The 24,583-nt window shown below is 48.1% G+C and overlaps 1 long non-coding RNA gene across 7 annotated transcripts in view; it reads right to left on the bottom strand.

The window, feature by feature from the left end:
- LOC123388308 overlaps nt 1–20,596 on the bottom strand; it is a 52,174-nt gene extending 31,578 nt beyond the window's left edge. For 5 of the 7 annotated variants that reach the window (XR_006602863.1, XR_006602862.1, XR_006602865.1 and 2 more), the window contains exons 1-3: nt 19,984–20,596; nt 11,398–12,564; nt 1,686–1,876 (exon numbers count right to left, since the gene is read on the bottom strand). This is a non-coding gene — a long non-coding RNA (uncharacterized LOC123388308). Of the gene's footprint in view, nt 1–1,685; nt 1,877–5,458; nt 5,535–11,397; nt 12,565–19,983 lie in introns of all 7 variants that reach the window. The other 2 variants (XR_006602864.1, XR_006602866.1) reach the window with 2 other exon arrangements.
- Between the last annotated feature and the right edge of the window lie 3,987 nt (nt 20,597–24,583).

The raw sequence follows: 24,583 nt of genomic DNA, 5'->3' as shown, positions 1-24,583 counted from the left end.
TGGTCCTGGATTCCAGTGGGTTTACTCCGTACGTGAGGGGGTCCCTGGAGGCCCTTTGATCCTGCAGCTCAGCTGTTCATGTGGCATCTCCTGGGACTCCCTGTCTGGTCACTCTGGGTTCTCACTTCTTGCCCACGAGACCCCTCTATGGCTGCCCTCTCCTGCCTGGCCCTGCGCTCCGAAGTACACAGGACTCTCTCTACCGCCTGCAGCCGTGCAGAGGCCCATCCACCCGACCCCCCCACCTGACAGCCATTTGTGATCTAGAGCTTTACCGCTTCCTCTGGGTTCATCCTGGGAAACTCAGGCAGGGCTCCCTTCCCAGGACCCCGCCAACATCCGCATACATCTCAACACACCCCCACCTCTGCCCTCTTCCCAAGCCCCGGGACTCTATCTGGTTGGAGAGACTGACACGCCTTGTTATCCCTTGTGAAGGAGCTCCACGTCTGTTCCTCGGTCTTCTGATCCTCTGAGGAGCCGTAATTCTGGAGCTCCCAGACGTCAACAAGACTTTTTCTATGATTTTTCTTTTCTTTCTGTTGTCACATCCCTTTCCTGAGGCAGTGCACACAGAATGGCCAGAAGTGTGTGTGTGTGTGTGTGTGTGTGTGTGTGTGTGCACGTGGGTGCGCGCACGCACGCACGCAGGCACGCACACAGTTCCTTGGGAGGGAGAGGCCAAGCTTCTCAGGAACCACAGGAGGAAAGCAGCCAGCCTTTCTTAAACCCTGGGAACTTCCCAAGCCTCTCCTAGTGAGTCTCAGCCACACCCCTCACAGCTGGGGGCCTGTCCTCTCTTAGGCCCTCTCTGATACTATCTGAGGCTGCTGTGGGTTTTGTGCCTGCCTGTGCCCCCTTTGTGGGTGGGGGCTGGCCCATCTCGCTATCCTCTGTGGCATCTAGCTTGCACATCTGGGCCCTTCAGATGAATGACACTGAAACACCTGCTGGTTTTAACAAGCCAGCCTGTCCTTGTCCTTGGTACACTCCAAGAAGGCCAGGAAGGTGGGGCATCAGTGAGGAGGGGTTCTTGGGGGTGTCCCCCAGATGGCCTCCTCGGCTTCTGCTTTCTCCTGGAAGCTTTCCTCAACTAAGCCCAAGAAGCCAGGGAGAGAAAAAGTTTCTTCCAGAGAGCCCTGTCTTCAGATGAGGCCTCCCCACCCAAGTCTGTCTCCCCTCGCCTCCATCCCTCCTTCACTGGCGTTCTTTCGGGCTGGGGGGCTGGATAGCCTGAAATGACCTCAAACCGTGGGTCCTCAGGAAGGGATGCTAGAGGTAGGAGCTGGAGAGGAGGCCTCCAAACACCATTGAATTCACTCCTCCCATCCCTACTGCACCCCCCAGTTCTAGCTTTACTTTGCCTCTTGCTAAATAAAAACTCCACGTCTAAGCCTTCTGTTCAGGAGGACAAGGTCCTCTGAGGTGCCCCATTTCCTAGAAGTGGACATGGCAAGATAATCCGCTGACCGGGAGGGACACGGAGAGCAGCCTCCTTGCTCGGGACGCCCATGCCCCGCTCCTCCTTTTCTTTGTCTTTCCCCAAGCAGGCCCCCCTCTCAGGACAGTGCAGACACACCTTTAGCTGGTCTCCAGCCTTCCAGCCCTTTCGACTGGTCCCCTCCAACACCCTCCGGGGACTCAGCCCGCAAGCTGACCTAGTTTCGCTGACCGTTAGCGCACACCTGTTACCGCACATCTGTCTTGCTGCCTCCAGTTCTTGTCTTTCCCTCAGTAGCTCAGTGTTCATTGTCAGTAGCTTCTCTGAGCAGCACCACCCACCAGCAAGCTCATCTCTGAGCAGAGGCCGAACTCCGGGAAAAGTCTGCAGGGTTGGACATTCGGGTTGGGAGGGGCGGGGTCCAGCCAGCCCCACCTACAAACAAACAAACAAAAACACAGTACTGACCTCGCCGAGTGGCGAGGGCTCCGTGTCCTGTGTATATTTCTAAAACACGTGTTCTTAGTATCTGTGTAAAGTAGAAAGCACTTTTCATAATCGACACAGCCCCATGTAGCATATATCTTGAGTCATATATATATATATATATATATATATATATATATATATATATATATAAAAAATTTCTTTCTTTCTTTTTTTGCAGGGAGGGTGGCGGTAGCCTTGTTAGGGAGGAAAGGTGCACAGGGTGGGGGTAGAAAGACAAACAGGCCCGCAGCAGCCATGCCTCCTCAAGTAATTCCCTGCACTTTCAGCTGGACTGAATCAAGTTTGGAAACCTGGGGCTGAGCTCCTCACCTCACCCCTGCAGTCAGCGTTCCCCTGCCCCATGCCAGGCCCTGCAGTTTCCATGTCGGAGCTCCCCACGAGCTCATGTTAGGAAGGCAACCCCACCCATGGATGCCATGGTGGGGGGCACCAATGCCCTCTTCCTTTACTTTGTATCATTAAACTTTGTCACACCTGGAACAGAGTCCACCCAGAAGGGTGCTGGGCCCTGAGGCATGGGCTGGGATCCATACAGAGCAAGAGGGGAAGGAACAGGTAGTCTCTGGAGAAGGGAGGGCAAGTCAGGAACCCAAAGGCCCAAAGGCCCCGAAGTTGCAGTGGTGGCTGGTCTCCCTTATAGGGATATAGACTGGGAGATGCAGGGTCATGGGCTGGGAAAGGAGACAGGTTAGAAGCAAACCATAGCTATCTGTCCCCCAAAAGACTGAATACACACTCAGTTTCCATCAGTGTGGGAAGGCCCAGTTATATAGGGCATATCCATACAAGGGAAGGCTGAGCAGAAGGAAGAGAATTGCATTATTTATTGATGTAAAATGATATCCAAGAGGTATTATTAAGTGAGAAAAGCAAGATGCAAACAGTGTACAAAATAAGCTACCATTCGTGTTTTTATGTATATGTATTTGCTTGAAGATATGTGCGATGTCTCTGGAGAAATTCACCAAAAAAAAAAAAAAAAAAAAAAAATTTCAAGGAGTTCATGTTTAATGGGTCCAGGTTTCAGCTGGGAAGATGAGAAAGTTCTGGAGATGGATGGTTGTGATAATTGCACAATAATGAATGCCACAGAGCTGTACACTTAAAAATGATTAAAATGGTAAACCTTATATTATGGATATATAATCACAATAAAAATACCCCCAAATATTTCATTAGTTGCCTATGGGGAGAGCAGGGTGTGAGAGACAGAGACAGAGAGAAAGAGGGGGGCTTTTTACTGTATCCTTTTGTACCCATTAAAATCTTTCCAAAAAATAAGAAAAAATAAAAATAAAAGCAGCCTCAGACTAACAAGGCCCAAAGACCAGCTAAGCCTGGCTGGCTGAGTACTCATGAAGCCGTCCAGGGCTGTGGCTGGTTCACTTACAAGAGGAACTAGTTGCACAGAGGTAAAGCGGGGAGAGAGAGCATAGGGCCAGTGCCACAGCTCGGGGTCCAAAGCAGCAGCATTCATCCAACTTCCTGGAATCCGGAAGCAGACAATCAGTAGAAGAGGCTGCCTGACAGAGGCTGTGACCTCCCTTCCAGGGTCACAGCCAGCCTGGGGGACCCAGTAGCGAGGGTGTCAGGGACTTAACCGGACTTCGATCTTTTCCCTCCCTTCCTCTCTCCTAGTCTCCCAGTGGGCCAACAGCAAAAGGCAATTGGAGGTCAAGGGTACCTGTCAGTGCAGGCTTGGTCACGGTGGGGGGAGGAGGGGTGTCAGCATCCTTTCGACACTGTGCAGGGGGGCAAAGGGTGCAGAGAGGATCAGGTGAGACAAGGGGACCATCTCTGAGCTGCTCGTATGTAAGCCGATACGAGGGACGTGGGAGCCCAGCTCCACCCCTCACTACCTAGGTGCCCTCAGATGTCCTGAACTATAACACGGGTAATAAGGGTACCTCCTCTAGAGACTGTTTGAATTAAATTTGTTCATATCCGGGGCGCCTGGGTGGCTTAGTGGGTTAAGCCTCTGCCTTCGGCTCAGATCATGATCTCAGAGTCCTGGGATCGAATCCTGCTTCGGGCTCTCTGCTCAGTAGGAAGGCTGCTTTCCTTTCTTTCTCTGCCTGCCTCTCTGTCAAATAAATAAATAAAATATTTAAAAAAATATTTTTTTCATATCCATGTTGAGTGCTCAGAAGAGTGCTGTGCACGTGGGAACTTCCAGCCATGTGACTCATGCCTGTTCTTTATTACAGTCTGCTGTGTGAGACTCAAAGCTTCCCTGTGTTCCTCCCAAGTTGGGATGCAAGGGAGCAGGCCCGTCTGGAGAGGTAGGAGGGGGAAACAGCAGTGAGCCTCCTGGGGTGGAATCTTCTTAAGCGTGCTAGTACTTGGCTGAGGGAAGACTGCAGCTCAGAGGGGGAAGCCCCAGCCCAAGGTCACACTCTTAGATGGCATTTACCACCTGACAGACTTCCTGGCGCTAAGCCTTCCTTGAGAAACTCAGAGCCCAGGAAAAGATTCACAGTATTAAAAAAAAAAAAAAAAAATCAGAATTAAAAATAGCCTCTATTTACAGAAATTCTCTGAGCTTCTCAGCACATGTACAGCGGGCAAATTCTCATTTAAAAATACTAAGGGCAGTGGAGAAGAGTCCATTAGAAGTGTCAAAAATCACAGACCTGTACCCCTGGGGATAAAAATACATGTTTATAAAAAAATAAAAAATTAAAAAAAAAATAGCTAAAACCAAAAATAAATAAATAAATAAATAAACTAAATAAATACTTTTTTGTGAAAAAAATTGTCAAAAATGTCAAATTTATTAACTTTAAAATGCGACTTTAAAGGGGATTGCAGGTAATTTTATGAAAAATTAAAAATAAGAAGCTTGGGTTGAAAGTAATGCTTTTTCTTTTTTTTTAAAGAAATATATCAATGATATGGTATTTAGAAACAGATTCAGTTAGGAAAGTGACTGAAGTAGAAAAGCAAGAGCAATATTAAAGTGATTATAGCACCAAGAATAATATTTTTCTTTTTTCTTTTAGATATTGGAATAATCAATATAAGTTTAATATTTGCTCTAATGTACATGCTATTTTTTAAAATAATTTTCTTTTTGAGAAGTTCTCAAATGTATTTTGTAAGTGCACCAATATAATAAAATCAATTTGTTAGTCAAATGAGACAAAAAAAATTTTTAAAGCCCAGGGTCACCCCACATGTCAACATCTGTCAATGGACATATAGGTCACCTCCTTGCTCCCTATCCCTGTCCCTTCACAAAGTGAAAGATGATTTTCATTCTTATCAGTCTCCATTCATGGTAAATATGAATGCATGGATGAGTGGATGGACAAACGGTATATTTGAAGGACCAACAGATCAATGAAAAGAAGCACTGGTGATGGGCTTCAGAAGCCAGTTTGGGCTACATTGGAAAGGTTCTGACATGAGGCTGAAGAGACCATTTTTCCTGACAGGTGGTACAGTGCCATTGGGGCTTGGGACAAGAAAGTGATGTGACTCCGGCTCTAAGGAGATTTATCTCACCGAGAGGAGGTTAGAGAAGCGACTGGTGTCAGGGTAACCATTTGGGGATTCAAGGTGACAGCATCTTTGGGAGGGCCTGGAAAGAAAGAGAAGGAAGACTGAGAGGTGGTCAAGAGAACTGGCAGGCTCTGGTGGGTGCCCTAGCTGGGTGCCCAGGAGAAGGAGGGCTTTGAGAGAAGCTGGCCCCTTCAGCAGTACCAGGGATGTCAGGCAGTGGGGAGGAAGGCTTTTCTGTCAGCATAACAGTTACACCACCTGCTTTCCAAGAGTGGGGGTGGTATTGAGATTCATTCTTAAGTCAAGACGGGTGTCTGAGTCTCGACATCTCCCTCAGGCCCACCAAAGCCACAGTCCCATACCTGTTCTGATTCTGGTCCTGTTTCTTTCTTAAAGAAACAAATTTATTTATTTATTTATTGGGGAGGGTTGAGAGTGCACGTGCTCTCAGGGGAGGGGAGTGGGAGGGGAGGGGGAGTGGGAGAAAGAGAGAGAGAATCTCAGGCCGACTCCACACCAAGCACAGAGCTCAACACAGGGCTCCATCTCGCAATGCTGAGCTCATGACCTGAGCTGAAACCAAGAGTCAGATGCTCAACCCATGGAACCATCCAGGGGCCTATACCCTGTTTCTGAGGCGAGGTTCTGACCCTCTACTTGAGTGGCTGATGGGAGCCCCAAGACATCACCTAGGCAGGCAGACCCTGGCCAGAACATCTCTCCAGACATGTTTGTCTATCCCTCAGTGTATTTCCAGGATACCCAGTGGCTAACTTCTCAACCACCTGAGACTACCTGTCTGTGCTGAATCCTAATGGGCTGAGGCAACACCAGAACAGAAGATTCTAGACAATCTCTCCCTTGCTCTCTCCAGTCCTGCGTTGAATGTCAAAGTTCAGACCGAACTGGACATAAGGGAGAAGACAGACCAACCGTGAAGGAAGTGGCAGCCCCTGCCCTTCATGCACGCAGGAAGGCATGCTGGTAAGGAGGCCAAAGCGCCACGGACTGGAAGTTTCTGATTCTTGTCTGCAAAAGCCAGCGCTGGGCAGATGGGATCTTTATCCGTAAGAATGTGGATCAAGAAGTCCACAGCCTCCTGCTGCGTCACAGGGATGACTGATGATGCCCGTGATCTCCAGTCTGCTCCTCACACCCGGGTAAGAGAAGGGGCAGGGCTCAAGTCCCTTGCCCAAAACGGCTTTGGGGGTAAAAAGACCCTCTGTGGAATCAAATGGCCATTTTCAAATTTTCCACTGAAATTCCTGAGTGATCTCTGCCTGTTCCTGCAGTAGAGGCCAGAGGTTCAAAGACACATTGGCATGTCTGGCATTTCCTTCATTCAACACATATTTATGGAGCACCCCTGGCTTGGTCTAGCTTCCAGAGTTCCAGCAGAGGCTGGAGTCACTCCAGCGGCAAGGCTGATGCATTTTCAAATGTCTGCCCAGCCCTCCTTGGCCTCCGGAGCCCAGGACCGGCAGCAAGAAGCTGGAAGCCCAGTGGGCTGTGGGGAAGAGGGCTATGGCCAGTGGAGGCCTTGTGACATGCATGGAGCAGGGGAGGCCCTCAGTGTCCTGGGCAGCAGGTTCCTCAAAAGCAAAACCACTTGAAACACATCATGTGGGACAGCTGAGGCCCCTGTGGCCGGCCCCCAACAGCCCAGGAGGTTTCTGTTGTGCAAAGCCCCGGCCAGCAAGGGCAGGGGCTGACTGGAGATGCCCAGAGATGTGTCTCTGCCACACACCTGCACAGTGCCCAGGGTGGCTGAGGGCAAGGGGCTTAGGGAACAAGGAGGACAAGGAGGTGACTCTGGGGACACAGCCACTCCAAGGGGCACCCCTGTGTTCCAGGACCCCGCCCAAAGCTCAAGTCTCCCCATCTTGGCTCTGTTCCCCTTTTCTTCTGTCCTGGGCTCTGGCCTCTTCCCCAGGGAGGGCAGGCCGGGAGGCTCCACTGCCCCGAGGAGCTGCCAGCCAGCTGGAGAAGGCAGAGGCTTGGCAGGCACACAGTGTCGCCTCTGTGGGAGCAGCAAGGCTAATGATATTCAGCTGGCGGCAGCAGTGGCCGGGAGTTTCCCAGCCTGCTTGCCTTGCCTCCTTCTGTGTGGTAAACACTGTGGGGAGGTGTGGGGACAGAGGGTGGGGAGGTGTGGGCAGGAGCCCAAGTCAGGCCTTGAAGGAGAGCCAGGTGGGACAGCCCAGCCCAATGCTGGCTCTAGTTAGGAGCCTGACTAGGAATCCCTGGATGCGGGGGCCAGCTCAGCACCCCCAGGGTCCAGGGACCTATGGAGGGGGTTCTAGGTTTCACCCAGGAGGGATACGGTAGAACCCAAATGGGATGGGACGCTGGGGGAAGGCCCAGAGAAGAGGCTTGGAGAATGTACTGTGTCTGCCTTTTCCTTTTCCTACAAATCTTGGGGACTTTCCTGGGGTCCAGGCTGCTGTGTACAAGTGTGCAGGTGTGGGCCGAGGCAGGAGTGGGGACTAACCCGGCTGGGGCTGGGTTGTGTCCATCTGGATAACAGGTCACCCTTTCCCACCTCACCCAAAGGCCCTGTGCTGGCTGTTGTCTGGTGCCCACCAGGCCAGGGTCAGAGGGAACTGTTCATCAGAGATGAGCCCTGTTCATTGGGTTAGCGGCTGGCCTCAGGAGCCCTTCCGCAGAAGGTGGGGTATCACTCTCAGAACTGGGCATCGGACCTGGACATCATGGCATCAGGCGGCCCAGGAGGGGCCCGCAGTTTTGTGGAGTAGCTTTAGGCCCCCTGGCTGAGAGAGCCCAGACCCCTTACCTCCTCCCCAGACCGTTGGCTTCCACATCCTTCCCTGCCTGTGTTTGAACTTTTGCCACAGTAGCAGAGTCACCTCTAAACCAATCAGATTTCATCGCCAGTGGCGTGAGTCACATGGCAGCAGGGTGGGCAGGGAGCCCGTGGAAACGGAGGCCAGGAGCAGGCATGAAAAACAGAGACCAGGAGATGAAATTTCCTGTCAAGGGGGTACCTGGAGGCAGGAGCAGTGATTTAGTTTCATGTCTATTACATAATTCATAAGAATGTCTGGATTTACACAAAGTAATCTCAAAGCCCTGACCCCTGTAGTCAGCAAACATTCCCCCAACACCCCCCGGGTCTCACTCAGCTGTTTCTGAAGCCTCAGTAAGGAAGCAACAGCACCGTATCGCCCTTCACGTTCTAGTGGGTAAGACGGACCCAAAGAGCATAAACAAAATAACTGCAAATTGCAGTAAGCACCAGGGAACAAACAGCACCCTGAAGTGGAGATTAAGGGGCCTAGGCGAGTGTCGAGGGTGTGACTGATCTGGTCTCACTTTGCTTCTGAAATAAGATCACAGAACACCCCCCCAAATCATCATCCAGGTAGAACAAGCAACGAATGACCTCCAGACCACAGAGCCAAGGGCAAAGAACCCACTCGCCTGCGCATGGCAGCGGCTCCCAGAGGTGCTAACAGGAGGCCTGTGAGAGCTGTGCCATCCCCTATCCCCCTGCAGGAGAGGGAGAGATCGAGTCTCTGTCACAGGGGCAGGAAAGAGTCACAGAAAAGGTGATGGAAGTGAGGTTGGTTGTGAAAGATGAATTCAAATGTGCAGGTCAGCATGGGAGGCGCAGAGGAGGGGACGGGAGGAGGTGGGCGTGCTGAAGTGGGGTGCAGTGGGCACCCTGAGGAGAGAGCCCTGAGGCCTCTGCCCCGGGGGGTTAGACCGCACCCCAGGAAAGGATACATTCCCAGCCCTCTGGGGTGCCTCCCCCTCCTGCCGCCTCTCTGGCTCCAGTGGGGTTTTCCCAGGCTGTCAGGCTGGCTAGAGTCCATGGGGCAAGGTCCAGGCAGGGTTACAGGGTGGGGGACTCTAGGGAGGGGCCCTCCAGCAGGACAGGCTGCCTCTCCTCAGGCCCAGCACTCATTCCTCTGCAGAGAGCACCAGGATATGGAGAAATGCTGCCTTTACTGAGTATTGGGCCACGAACACAGAAATCCAGGGAGGGAGGAGCTGGCTAGAGAAGAGGAAACAGGCTTTGGCTGGAGGTGCCCCTGGTCTGGGTCTGCCCAGAGTAAGCAGGGCAATGATTCTCAAACTTGCGGGTACAAAGTTGCCTGGGGGTAGAGGGTGCTGTCGGCATGAAGACTCCGTGTCCTTCCTTCTTCCTTTCCTGGAATTTGGGCCTATATGGCACAGAAGCCACCAGGAGGCTGGGAATCAGTGGCTCACTATGGGACATGGCAGCTCCAGAGACCCCAGGCCTTTTCCTTTGATCCATACCAGCCCCCCTGCCCTATCCCACCACAAGGTCTTAGGCCAGGGAGTCTTCTTGCTGGCATTCGCACCTGCTCTATCCCTGCTCCATCAAAGCCATGCTAGAGCTTCAAGGGCCCCCTCCCACCTATTTTCAATAATACTTTTTCCACCAGAAAAACAGCCTGAACAAAGCAAACATGAGGATTTGAGGTGGCGTCAGTCTGGGACTCCAAACCTGCGATGCATTTTACCTTCACGAAAGTCCTTGACTCCCCCTTCCCTGCCCCCCCGCGCCCCCCCCCCCGCCTCTGCACTTAACGGCTGATGGTGATGTTGTCAGTGGACAAAGATGAGTGTTGCACATGAAATTCTTGAAATCACCAAGCAGCAGAGAGATCTCACAGCTGCTGAGAGCCTGGAAGCAGCAAAAGCATTACTTAATTCTCTGCCCACCCCCACAGCTGTGCAGGCAGGGGTGCGCCTCCTAGTTGGGAAGGTCAGAGGGGATGGAGAGACCCAAGGCAGCCGACCTTAGGCAGGGCAAAGGTGCTGCCCTCAACTGGCCACCTCTCTCCTGGGTCAGAGGTTGACGGAGCAGAAGCACACGGAGATTGCCTGGGAGCAGATGGGCCTCATTGCACAAACTTTAGGGCCTCAATTAAGACTCTTACTCACCTGCAACCCACTGCTTCCTAAATCCTTAACTGCAGCCTGGGGAAGGTGGGGAGGGGCGCGCTGCCCTTAAGGCCCTTGTTGGGAGGCTAGGCAGAAGGAGGCCTATGTTAGGACTTACCAAACTGTACCAGTATATCAAGATCCTTTGTGGGAGGCATAGCTTTTGCCCTGAAAATTCTCTCCTCTTCCCAGCCTCAATCCTAGTTCTGGCCAGGAGCCTGTGGCTTTTCATCCCATGAGAGCTGCCAGGGTGGAGGTTAAGGGGGGCTGGCCTGCCCAAAGAGGAGGCAGGCCCCAGAGCCCCAGACTCCTCCCTAGCTTTTGCCTGGTGAGATCCACAACACTGACCGCAATGAATACATTTAGCAGCCTAATACCTTCCCACATGAGCAAATTCAACTTTGAAATCCTAAGGCAATGGTACTTTGACTTGGTTCTTGTTAGGCCTTTTCCTCATTTGGCCTACATTCTAATTTGGAGGGTTCAGTGTAAGAATGGGAAAGCTTTGCTTGCCTTTTTTTTTTTTTTTTTAAGGTGAATTCTGCATTTTATGTTTAAAATTTTACTTACTTGAGAGAGCATAAACTGGAAGAGGGAGAGAGAGAAGCAGAACTCTCCACCACCACCCTGCTCCCCTATCCCGCTGAGCAGGCAGCCCAACGCAGGGACGTGACCTGAGCCTGAGGCTCTTAACCAACTGAGCCACCCAGGTGCCCCTGCCTTCTTTTTTTTTTTAAGATTTTTAATTTATTTATTTGACAGAGAGAAATCACAAGTAGATGGAGAGGCAGGCAGAGAGAGAGAGAGAGGGAAGCAGGCTCCCTGCCGAGCAGAGAGCCCGATGCGGGACTCGATCCCAGGACCCTGAGACCATGACCTGAGCTGAAGGCAGCGGCTTAACCCACTGAGCCACCCAGGCGCCCTGCCCCTGCCTTCTTAACTGCCCCTGTCTGCTCCCTCCCACCTGTCAGTCCCAGGCTGTTCCAGAAACCTGAGCCCATTCATACCTACGTCTTCTGTGGGGGCTCTGGGCTCCCTTTTGTAAATGCCCAATGCTGGAACTTGGGAGCTGTGAGAACAGGATGAACCGTGCTGGCTTTCACAAACAAGTCTGCGTGTTCTGGGCAACAGCTGCCTAGGTAACCAGGAAAGACTCCATGGCCTTTAAGTTCCCCTGGACAGGGCAATGAGTTGAAACGAAACAGAGATAAAGGCTAACCATGAAAATAAACTTATACAAACCATTTTTATGTATTAAACCAACAAAAAGGACCTCAGAGCCCCAGAGGGTTTTGTGTTCTCTGTCTTGGGCTCTGCGCTCTTAGCAAAGTTGAAGCTTTGTCTGCTCCCCTGTGGCCCTGCAGAGAGTTGCTGGCCCGGTGCGGGTGGCTGCAGGGGACACTGAGGGACGCAGGCCTGCCTCGTCCTCCTTTCCGAGATTTCTCGGAGACAGACGCTGCAATTGCCTGAGCCATCCCAGGAGCACATTTGCATTATTTTGTGGCAACAGGCAAATTTCCTGGAGGGGGTTTTTAGAAGAGCTGGGCGCCTTCCAGAGAGAAAGCTGAAGGAAACAGGAGAGCAGGAGGCCAGAAAGAAACAGGCCTGGGCAGAGGCAGAGGCCGCAGGCAGCCAGGGGGAAATGCAGCTTGGCCTGAGCACGGGGCTGAAGGATCTCTGGGGCTCTGAATCCCTCCTCCACCCTCCTGAGCTGCTGAGGGAGAAGCCTGGTCCTGAGCAGGCCCAGGCACTGCCCTACCACGCATGCTGACCCGCAGGAAAGCTTGCTCAACCCAGGCCTTCGTCAGTGGCAGGGGGCTGATCTCTCTAAGGAAGAGCCAGCCAGGCTGGAAGATGGGAAATCCCCACAGTGCTCCTGCAGGTGAGGCATCGGCCGGGGTGGGGGCGCCGGGGGCACCACGCTCTGCTGGTACCTTCACTGCGACGGGGAGGAGCCCCATTTCTGGAGTTGCAGCTGGACAACTTCAAGAAGGGAATGGAGACCTGGCCTTTGACCTTCCCTTTTGTTCCTGAGTCCTGGGAACAGGCCTGACTCTGGGCTTCATGTTCACGATTGCTGGGTGGGACTGGGAGGCCATTAGGAAATGAGAGAAGACAGACCCGTTTTCTGAATCTAAAGAAGGTCCGACCATGATCCAGAATGGGCTGGGAATCTGAAAAACAACAACAACAACAAAAGCCCATATCGGTTTAAAGTAATCAAGCAGTGTTCCACAAGCATATAAGTCACTATTAAAGGTCAGATGCAGACACTTTAGGGTTCAACCAATCCTGATAACTATCAGGCATCGCTGGGCCTTGGGCCTTGAGGAAAAACCCCCCTAGAACCCCTTCTGTGTGGTGGCACAGTTCACAGAGACACTCATTCAGTCCTTGGTCAGGAAGGGCCCCGTAAGCGGGAGGATATGCGTGATGCCTAACAGAGCAACATCAAAATACTCCTGACGATGTGCTCTCTCATTTTCCCCCCGCCGAGAAGCCAGGCTGGGGAGGCTGTTCCAAGGCCCTGGGGATGTTGGTGTTTTGCGTCCTGTCTGTCTGCAGAGTGGGAAGCTCAGGTTCCCTCTATTTCAGAAGGATGAGAAGGATGGAGGTGTCAGGAGGTGTGTCCCCACTGTGGGGAGGTTTCTGGAGGCCGGGCCAAGAGAAGAAGGAAGGAAGCCGTGCAAGCTAGGACTTCCCCACCTCAGTGTGGTTCCAGTCACCTGATAAGTAAATCGCTTTTTTAGCTAACCTATAGTTTCCTATAGGTGATAAAGCCACGAGAAGGTTGCAAAACCCCTCCCACACGAGCAGGCTTCAAGAAGCCGTGCTCTTTCCACAAGGATATGAAGGGAAGGCAGAAGGGTCTTGCACTTTCTGTACAGGCCGGCTCGCTTCAGGACCTCCGAGCATGGCCCAAAGCGACAGGGAGGAACTCGGGAGCACCGAGAATTTCTGCCTCTGCTCCCCGCTCTTCTGGCCTCCTGGGGCTCCTCCACCTCTGCCTCTCCCTCCCTAACTGGCCTTGACTGACACACTCCCTGGGTGAGGCACCTGCCCTCTGGCCTCCCTCCATCTGTTTCGTCATCATCCTCAGGCAAACCAGGGTGAGGAGCCCCCTGGGAAGGCAGGATCTGGGTAGAGGCCAGGGACCCAACAGCCCTGTGCTGGGGCCAGCGAACCCAGGACCATCAGGCTCTTGAGGTCTCTGCAGGCCCCAAGTGGCAGAGGTGCGAGGAGATCTGAGCTCAGGTTCTCCTCAGAGCTCCAGGGGACTGCTTGGACTCATGCAAGGGTCAGAAGCTGCTTACTTCCTGATGCCATCTTGTGGGCTCCTCCAGGACTAGAAGACTCTAGCCAGAACAGCCCTGGCCCCAAAGGTCAGGGAACTACCCCCCCAACCCACCCCCACGGGGAAAAGTCACAGCCTGTGGAGGGCATGAGCACGTGAGCAATGGAGGTTCCCCGGAAGGAAACTCTTCACCCGGAAAGAAGTGGGAGGTTGGCTCCCAGGGTGAACCACGAGCCTCGTGTTAGTGACCTTGGCCAGAGCTGCCTGGCTCTGGCCGAGGAGAGAGGCTGTTCACCTGCAGGCTGGCTCCTGCCCTGCCCACCCCACTACCTGGGTGAAGACATTCCCAGAAAGTCCTCTTTTGGAAGGTCACGGTGTTTTAGAAACTGGAAAGCAGTTCAGCGCCATTCTGCAAGAGCTACACTACCCCTGTGGATGGATGGCCTCTACCATTCTTTTCAGCACTTTTCATGTCGTCTATCCTCACGGTATCCCTTCTGAGATGGATCCCATGATGGTATCATTTCACGGAAGAGAAAATTGAGGCTGTAAATAACTCAGCTGTGGGTCAAGAATTCTATGAGGTTCTCTGTCGGAGAGTTGAAGTCCCCAGCCCTTGAATCTAAGAGAGAGAAGTCCCCTTCCCCCAACCCACTAGTTGGCCCCGGGTCACTGCAGGTGTCTCCTTGGGGCGTCGGCCTGAAATGGAGGAAATGCAGTTTGCTCTGTTGCCTGGTGTCCTGTTCCTGTGACCCCCTCCGTGGAAAGCATGCCCCTTCTAAGACCATCAGCTCCGCCCCCCTACTTGTGTAAGGGGGGCCTTGTCCTGGGGTTTTTCGGAAATGTGAAATCAGCCGTGAGCACCTGCAGCTCTTCCTGCTTCAGAAGAAAGTGTACAACGCTCTGTTTTACAATGACGTTTGGTTTTCTTTAAGAACACAGAGAAAAAGAAAAGAAAAAACCCCAGAAGGGATCTCCACGTAGTTTGTGGTAGGAAAGGAGTGCACTAAGCTTATGACAAATGAGAGTTTTTTAGACACATCTTCTCACCGATCGCGGGCAGGTTGCTGCTGGTCCTGGGGTGGGGGTGGGGGTCTCAACAAAGCCCATCTGGAACGGGGCCCAGAGGCTGGCTTGGCACAAATGCCTTCGTGCCCGACCTGCTTCTGTGAAGGGGCAAACCCCGACCTACCCTGCTGGATGGAGACAGGATGCAAAGCTGTCACAAATGTCTCAGTGGCAGCTGGCTGGAGGAAGCAGCTCTGCAAGAGGGAAGCGAGGGCCCAAAGCCTGAGCCCCTGGAGAGAGTGAGCCCGTGTTGCCTTGTTCCTCGCTGTGTCCCCGGGCCAGAAACCTGGGTCTGGCTTGTAGAAAAGCTCAAAAATGGTTGCTGAGAAATAAGAAGAACCAAGAGAACTTTCCCTATGTTAACAGGGGATGGTACAATGTCGTGAGCCCGGGGCCTCACTGAAGCACGGTTCTCAGGGGGCTGCTGGGCACAGAGGCACAGAGAAGCCAGCAGGCCACTCCAAGGCCCTCCACAAGGCTCTACAACCCTTTGAGTAGGATCGATGAGCTAGTTTTTTGAAGGGGGTGATTTTGTTTCGTTGCGTCCATCCAAGACTTAGAGCTTGACCACGGTCACTTAAATGCCAGGCAAGCCATCCTCGCAGAAGCTTTCCTGCCTTCCCTCTTCGGGAGAACTTTAAAACACCGGCCCACCAGGCCCCTGGAGTCAGCCCAAGCAGGAAGGCCCCAGGTATGCTTGACCCCCAACAAACCTAGCTCAGATGGTGGTTGTCAGCTAGAGAGCTGGGACCCACTAATAACCCAGGTTCCGCCTCCATCCCTGGAAAACCCCAGCTTGGCCAGGCACTCTGCGGCTGGTAGCTGGGGCTCCCCCCGATTCATCCCTACTCTGCCCAGGGAAACCAGGTCTTTCCTGTTCTTCTTCTGCTTCTCCTTTTCATCTTCATTCCAGCCCCAAGTGGAGGCTTAATCCCCGTAGCTCTGGGTAAAACCAACACGAGCGGGTTCACGATGAGGTTTACAGGTCACCTGGTGCAGCATGACCAGATGTGGATTTCTGTGCAACAGCTGCCTGACGCCTAGAGTCTTCTTGTGGTGACTTTTCCCAAGGGGCAAGAAGAGCATCGCCAGGGCTCCGGCAGAACCACTGGCTTTCCGGGATCAGGCCACATTCCCTTCTCCCACCTGCAGTCTTCCTGTATTCCCTTCCTATCTCTGTGAACCTTGAGCCCTTGCCAGGGGAGCCCCAGGCTATGGAGGCTGCAAGCTGGGCAGAGAGGGCTTCATTATTGTCAGACATTTGCATTTTTGTCCCCTTGACTGGCCTCAGGGGTCAGAGGTCAGCAGAGGCACACATGACAGGAACCTAAGGCATAGGGGTCACTTCCTGGACACCCTCTTGACTCCCCAATACTCTTGTAAGCTACCCACTGGCCAAACCAAGAGTCGAGGGGAGATGAGCCCCAAATACACTGGCCCATGATCGTGTTGCCTGCAATATATATTCTTGTGCCCCACGAATGTGACAGCCTACAGCTGCTTGCTGAACCGTGGCAGACACCAGGCCTGCTGGGGAGCACCTCCAAATACACGTGTCCAGCGCAGCATCCCGGGGACCTCGCAGCGGAGTCATCAGGCTTGGTGGCCAGGTTTGTGCTCTTCGAGAAAGTTCCCCCGGTGCTTCTGATGTGAAACCCTGGCCAAGAATAGCTATATAGACATTTCAGTTTAACAATGTTCACCACACCCCCTCAGGAGATGTGGGCATAGAAAAGTGGTAATACAGAGAATTTGAAACCACACAGAGCTCTTGGTAGAGAGGTCAGTGGGCAAATGGTGCTTTTTGTTACCCAGGCAGCTCTTCTGGAGTCAGAAGCAGGTGTCAGCCCCCAGTGCTTCATCTAGGACTAAGGTGAGGCAAGTTCCCAGGGCTAGAGGTGAGGTCTGATGGGTAACAGGCTAGCCGGGGCGGTCGGGGCACCAGGGAGTTTAGAAGGTTGCTTTTCCCCACATGTGCTGTGTGTAGCAGAGATGACTGCCCAGGAAGTGTGACACAGAATTTGGGCCACCCAGGGTAGGGCTTCTCTGTGGCCCCAAACTGAGGAAAGCAAGGGCCCCACGTAGAGTTTGAACAAGGGGTCTTGACCAGCACATGACTAGCTGAGCAAGGCCCCTCTCTGGGTCATGCTCTATGAGGCAGTGTAAACACTTCAAAAAGGGGTAAGTCTATCCACGCCTTCACTTTGGATGTTTTATTGGGGGAATTTGGGCCAATTTGCTTATTAAAAAAAAAAACCTGAAAATTTTGGTCAGGTTTTAAAAATCCATGCTTTCCAGGATAAGTGTTTAGAATTCAGCACTTAATTTTGCCTGGTTCTAGAAGTAATACATAATCCATTAAAAAATTTTTGGAAAATACATTGAAGTATAAGAAATGAGAAAAATTATTCATAACCATTTTGGGTTATCTCTTGAAATTTTTCCCATGCATTTAAGTAATTAATGACTTTATTTTTTAGAATAGTTTCAGATTTACAGAAAGATTCAGTGATTGTACCGAGAGTTCCCATATAACCCCCTCTCCAACCACACGCATACTGGTTTTCCCTGTTACGAATATCCTGTATTAGCGTGGTACATTTATTACAATTAATGAACCAATAGCGATCATTATTATGAATTTAAGTCCATGGTTTACATAGAGATTCACCCTTTGTGTTGTACCTTTCTACGGGTTTTGACAAATGCACGTCATGCATCTGCTATTACTGTATCAAACAGCAGTCGGGCCCACCCTAAACCCGTCACCGATTTACCCTCCTCCGCTCTCCTTCACCCTCCTGTTCCAAATTCCCAGTACCCACTGATCTTTTTACTGTCTCGATAGTTTTGTCTTTTCCAGAATGTTTGATAGTTGGAATCACATAGTATGTAGTTTTTCTGAATTGGCTTCTTTCCCTTAAAATATGCATTTAAGTTTCCTGCATGTCTTTTCATCACTAGATAGCTCATTTCTTTTCAGAGCTGAATCATATTCCATTGTCTGGATGTACCACAGTTTGTTTTTCCATCCACTTATTGAAGGATATCCTGCTTCCTCTTTTGGGCAATGATGAATAAAGCTGCTAAAAATATTTGTGTGTCGGTTTTTGTGTGGGCATAAGCTGGATCTTACAGTAAGATGGTGTTTACTTTTATAAGAAATTGCTGAACTGTCTTCCAAAGTCATTCTCACCAGTTCCTGCTGCTCTTTGGTTTAAAAAACCAATTTTTTAAACCATTCTAACAGATGTGTAGTGGTATCACACTGTTGTTTTAATTTGCAACTCCTGATGATATATGGTGTTGGACTTTTCATATGCTTATTTGCTGTATGTGTATCTTCTCCTTTTGGTGAGGTGTCTGTTAAGATCTCTTGCCAATTTTTAAACTGGGTGTTTTCTTATTGTGGAGTTGTTGTGGGTTTTTTGGGGGCAGGGGTAGAGAGGTACTCAGCCTAATGCGGGCTCAATCCCACATCCCTGAGATCATGACCTGAGCTGAAACCGAGTCAGAGGCTAAACCAACTGAAACACCCAGGTACCCTTCTTACTGTTGAGTTTTAAGAATTCTTTATATATTTTGGATCCTAGTTTTGTTTTTTTGTTTTTTTACCATATATAAGCATACAAATATTTTCTCCCAGTCTGTGGCTTTTCATTCTCTTAAGTGTCTTCACAAAGCAGACATTTTCAATTGCAATGAAGTTTAGTTTACCAATTTTTTCTTTCATGACTTTGGTGTTGTATCCAAAAGCTCACTGCCAAACCCAAGGTCTTCTAGATTTTCTCTTATGTTGTGGTCTAAGTTTTATAGTTTGGTGTTTTACATCAAGTCTATAATCCATCTGGAGTTACTTTTTGTGACAGGTGAAGATCTGTGTCTAGATTCATGTTTTACATATGAATGCCCAGGTGTACAGCAGCGTTTATCAAAGACTATTTTTTCTACACTGAATTGCTGTTACTCCTTTTTTCAAAGATCAGTTGATTATATGTATGGGGTTCTCTTTCTGGGATTTCCGTTCTGTTCTATTAATTGATTTATCTATTCTTTCACCAACACCGTACTGACTACTGTAGGTAGTAAGTCTTGAAGTCCGACAGTATCAGTCCTTTTACTCTATTCTTCTTTGGTACTGTTGGCTAGTTTGGGTCTTTTGCCTCTCCATATAAGCTTTAGAATCAGTTTGTCAATATCCACAAAATTAACTTGGATGGAATTCTGGGATTGTGTGGAATTTATAAGTCGGGGAAAATTGGTATTTTGACAATACTGACTCTTCCTTTCCATTTATTTAAATCTTTCATCAGAATTTTATGTTATGGATCTAGTACATGTTTTATTAGATTCATGTCTAAGTATTTCATTTTGGGGGGTGTTAGTGTAAGTGGTAGTGTTGTGGTATTGTTTTTGTTTTTGTTTTTTAAGGAGGCTCCATGTCCAGTATGGAGCCCAATCCGGGGCTTGAACTCAAATCCTGAGATTGAGACCTGAGCTGAAATCAAGAGTCAGATATTTCACCAGCTGAGCCACCCAGGCGCCCCTTGCATTGTGTTTTTAATTTCAAATTCCAATTTTTCATTGCTGGTGTATAGGAGAGTGGCTGACTTTTGTATATTAACCCAAATCTGCAACCTTCCTATAAACACTTTAGTAGTCCCAGGAGTTTTTTTCTCCATTCATTGTTTATACTGTTGAGGTCATAGACTTTGTAAACAATCTTATACCCTATTTTTTTTTCTCTCAATTATGTCATGAGCATTTTCCAATGCCATTTAAAATTTTTAAACACTTTTAATGGCACCAAAATATTTTATGAGCTATGATTAGTTAACACGTTAGTTAACAGATCCATCTTTAACTTCTTCATGATATTCCTTATTAAAAGTAGAGACGAGCATAAAGAAAAAAAAATGAAATGTGCTCATAACTCTATCATAAATAACCAAATTAATTTCTACCAGAAAAACTACAGTTTACATTCTATTGTTTTCCTTCCTTGGGAAACTGCCTTCTTTGAATATTTGATGAAAGCTCTGGGTCTCTCCCAGGAAATTAAGACATCCACTAAATTTTGCATAGTTTCCAGAGGCTTCTATGGCCCATCCCAGAAAAGCCCCACAAGATGCTGGGACAGAGCTATGCTTATGGTTGCCCTGGGGATGAGGTGTTGGGTGATTACATGTATCAAGTATGCCTCCCCTTCTGGTACCCTGCCCCTACCTACTTTTCTGCCTCCGGTGGTACCAGGGTGAGGGCTATCCTCAGGCTTCCTCCTACTCATCCTTCTCCACTGGGGTGGCCTCTTCATTTCTCCTGACTGCTGGCATTTTGACAGCTACTGGCGGATGCAGCTCCTGGATCTCCTGTTGCAGGTGAGCTGGGCCTCGTCCCCCCACTTCAGCTCTGCAGTTAACAGCAACAACAACAAAAAGGCCGGGACCTTTATCAACCAGCATCAGTTGGCATTATTGACACCACACTTCTGGGCTGTGTTAGGCCTGCACAGACTGAGCAGGCTTTCCTGACTTTGCAGAAGGCCCGACGCTTCAGAGAAGCCCCTGAGACAGAGAAAGAAGCAACGAGGGGGGATATTGTTGGCAAGAGTCATAACAATTTTTGGGTACAGGAAGTGTCTGCTGTAGGGATCACACTGTATATTTTGTGGACTGTTTCTTAATATTTCATTGTAAATGTTTTCCATATCATTGAATATTCATCAAAACAGGGATATTAATGACTGCTTAATATTCCACAACATTGGATGCAATGTCATTTATTATTGTATATAAAATAACTATAACATAATTCTGCATCTCTAAAAAATGCCCCAAAATAAATTCTTGCAAATAGAATGATATTTTTGGTTTTTTTTAAGATTTTGTTTATTTATTTGACAGAGATCACAAGTAGGCAGAGAGGCAGGCAGAGAGAGAGAGGAGGAAGCAGGGTCTCCGCTGAGCAGAGAGGCCGATGTGGGGCTCCATCCCAGGACCCCAGGATCATGACCTGAGCCGAAGGCAGAGGCTTTAACCCACTGAGCCACCCAGGCGCCCCTACTTTTTTTTGTTCTTGAGGCATATTCCCAGGTTGTACTCCAGAAAGACTAAATGTTTAACCTTCCACCAGCAGAATGAGTAACTTAACTTTTAATATACTATCACCATTCCTTCATGCAACAAAAAATTTTTGCACACTTGAAATGTACCAAGTACATTATGTATTATAGTTCTAATGTAAACATTTTATTTGATAGAAAATATGGTATATAATTTGCATTTTAAAATTATTGAGATTTACTATTTTTTCAAGTCCAATGACTAGAACATTTTAATGACCTGTGTTGTTACTACACTTTTATATTGTTGTATTTTCTTACTATTTGAACTTTATGGTGGATATTTTGTTAGTAAAACTTTAAATGTGTATGTAGCAAAATATATAGATTTTTTTCCCCTTATGATTTTATTTATTGTTTCTGCTTAGAAAGTACTTCACCACCTTTTTAACCTAAAGTTTACCCTCCTCTTTTTCCTTTTTTCCCCCTCTCTTTAAAAGATTTTAAAAAATGATCTCTAGGCACCTGAGTGGTTCAGTCACAGAGTATGTGACTCTTGATCTTGGGTCATGCGTTCAAGCCCCATGTTGGGTGCAGTTTGCTTAAAAAATGTGTGTGTGTGTGTATGTGTGTGTGTGTGTGTGATATTTATCTCCCTAAGTCACCTGGATTTTATTCTTTTTTTTTTTTTTTTTTTTACTTGACAGAGAGATCACAAGTAGGCAGAGAGACAGGCAGGTCGAGAGAGGAAGAAGCAGGCTCCCTGCTCCCTGATGTGGGGCTCAATCCCAGGACCCCGGGATCATGACCTGAGCCAAAGGCAGAGGCTTTAACCCACTGAGCCACCCAGGCACCTGGATTTTATTCTGATGTAAGATGAGGAACATTATTTTCCAATATAGTCATTCCTCATCTTCACACCCCCAGTTTCCTCATCAACTCGTGGTGCTAATTTTATCGTATGTTGAATTCTCATATATGCTAAAGTCTGTTTCTGGGCAAGCTTCAAAAAATTTTCCTCTAGCATTTTGACTCAAATTACTTAAAACGTATGCATTACTTTGGAAAAAGAATTGACTTTACAATACTCAGTACTCCTATTCAAAAGCAGAATGTCTCTCAACCAAGTTTTTTAGTTCCATCATATAGGTTCAGTATTTCCAGTTAGAATTATTCCTAGGGACTTTAATTTCTTTTGTTGCTGATGTGGCTACAACTACCTCTGAGAACATTATAGTCACAATAGCAGCAGCAACAACAAAATATAAGAGAATGTTCCCTCTGTTGACCTGAATATATTCTCTTATATACATTATGTAATTACTTTATAGAGAGGATATATATATTATATATATTTTTTCTTTTCTCTTTTTGTAGCAGTTATTCTTGGTATAAAGTAATAGTTTTTTTGTTTTTTTAGAATTTTCAGTCTAGCTACTTCACTAATGGGGGAGGGGTAAACTTGACAAAAGTGATTCCAGGTTTCATCTAATGCCCTGACAAAAGATGTCTTGGGGTCAGAGTTGTGGGTCTACTCTACTCTGCATCACTGTTTGTGCAATCCTGGACAAATTAGTTTACTGAGCTTAGTTTTTCACTTGCAGTAGGGGACTACTGGTAGTATAGGTCTATAATCCTTTATCCAGAAGCCTTGGGGCATTCAATCTGGAATTTATTGTTTTGGATTTTTGGAAGGCAATATGGTAATATATTACATAACTTCCACCTAGAGCACCTTAAAATTAAACATATTAACATTTCCTCAGAGATAAAACGGTATCAACAGCGTAAAATGGACTCACAAGAGTTCAGGCCACATTTTGAGGCTAAAGAATTTTAACCGCTTTCTAAATCTGTGGGCACATGATTAGGAACTTGAACTCAACTTATCCTTAGAACAGTTTAAACGATATTGTATGGAAGATAGGGCCTGCCTCAATACAGACTACTTCATTACGCGATTCTCTTGCCTTTTTTTTAGGTGAACAGCCTAAACAGCAGATTATAATTCTATCTCCTTTCTGATAACTTTTAATTCACTTCATTTATTGTTTTACCTGCATTTTCTGAAATGTAAAATAAATGGGAAAAAAGTCGTTCTGGAATCACATCTGATTTCAGTGGAAGTGCCTAACATGAATTCACCATTATATAAGCTGTTAAGATTTTCTTCTATTTTGGAAATGCAGTAGAGGGTCAGAACATATTTAACTCAAGCATTTCTTTAAGGGAGATACTGAATATCCTTAATGTGGTAATTTGGTTGTGGCACAAATCTGAATCTTAGATTTGGGATCTAATGAAGGAGACAAGTACCTGGTTTGTTTCCTTATAGCCTAAATGGTTCCAAGCTGTTTTGTCATTGAAAATGGGTACCAAGAGAAGCTAGATGTCTACCCAGATAGCTTCATATTCATGAGAGTCTCAACATATCCCTTTAAATGTCAAATATTCACTTGTATTCTTTTATTTCTTACTAGGGTTTTCCCAAATGCCTTTTGAGTTTTAACATGTCTTTTCTTAGCATTTGTGCAATATTTCTACATTAACTCTTATGTATCCTAGACTATGTTAAACACACAAAAACAGAATTAATGATTTAATGGTCATACTTAAAATTCTTTCCATTTCTTCCCCTTTTCCCAGTACATTTATTTATTTACTTATTTATATTTCACTTATTTGAGAGAGCACAAGCAGGCTTGCCAGAGTCGCCAGCCAACATGGGGCTCCAGGATGGTGGGCTCATGATTTGAGCTAAACGCAGACACCCGACTGCACCACCCAGGCGCTCCCTTCCAGTACTTTAAAGCATAACTTAACTAATCTAATAAACTTAGAACTCTTTTATATTTTGGGTGCTTGACTGGCTCAGTCAGTAACAGCATGTGACTCTTGTTTTCAGGGTTGTGAGTTCAAGCCCATCTTTGGGTGTAGAGATGATTTAAAAATAAAATCTTTTTTAAAAAAAACAATTCATCTACATCTTAATAATGTAGAAACTTGTTTTTCTAACAAATGAAGTAATTTTCATTTCCTATCACTAGAAGGTATTTTCTTGCAGAAAAACCAAGTGATTTGCTAATCTCATTCTTGACTCCAGAATGGTAAAGTCAGTCAAGGCTCCGAGGGTATAGTTGTCCATTCATGGCAGTAGACCTGGAGTCTACACATACCTCACTTACAAAATGGCAGTACCTTTACAGAGCCTAGTGGATATATGATGGGTAATCCAACCAGCAGTCCCTGAACTGGAAGAACCTTGCTTCCCCTTTAGGACACTTAACAACTAATGACTCAGCTCTGAAGAGGATGTGGTAGGTGAAGTTTCCTGCTTTTAGCGGTCAGAAGTTCACCCGGCCTTGGTGGCTACAGGGGCAACGGACTCCAGGGATTTGTACTGGATCAGCAACCATATTCACCTCTGTGAGGCGACACACCTCACACACCTGGGTGAGGTGAGTCCATCTCACCCAGGGAAAATGAGGGCATGAAATGTAAATTCCAAGATTTTTGGATCATCTAGAACAATTAGTGGTTCAGGTCACCAGGGAATCACAATGATTTGAAAAAGCCTTAATTCAGAGACACATGGGAGGCTCAGATGGTTAAGCATCTAACTTTCGGTTTTGGTTCAGGTCATGATCTCATGGGTCTGGAGATCAAGCCCACCTTGGGCTCTGTGCTGAGGGGGGCCTGCTTGAAGATTCTCTCCCTCTGCACACCCGCCCCCCCATGCACACACACTTTAAAATAACTAAATCTTTAA

The sequence above is a fragment of the Mustela putorius genome, unplaced genomic scaffold (genome assembly GCF_011764305.1).
Source record: "Mustela putorius furo isolate JIRA1106 unplaced genomic scaffold, ASM1176430v1.1 tig00003898_pilon_pilon_pilon, whole genome shotgun sequence".
Lineage (NCBI taxonomy): Eukaryota > Metazoa > Chordata > Mammalia > Carnivora > Mustelidae > Mustela > Mustela putorius.
Note: the sequence above shows the minus strand (reverse complement) of the source record. Positions and strands in the feature narration are given on the sequence as shown.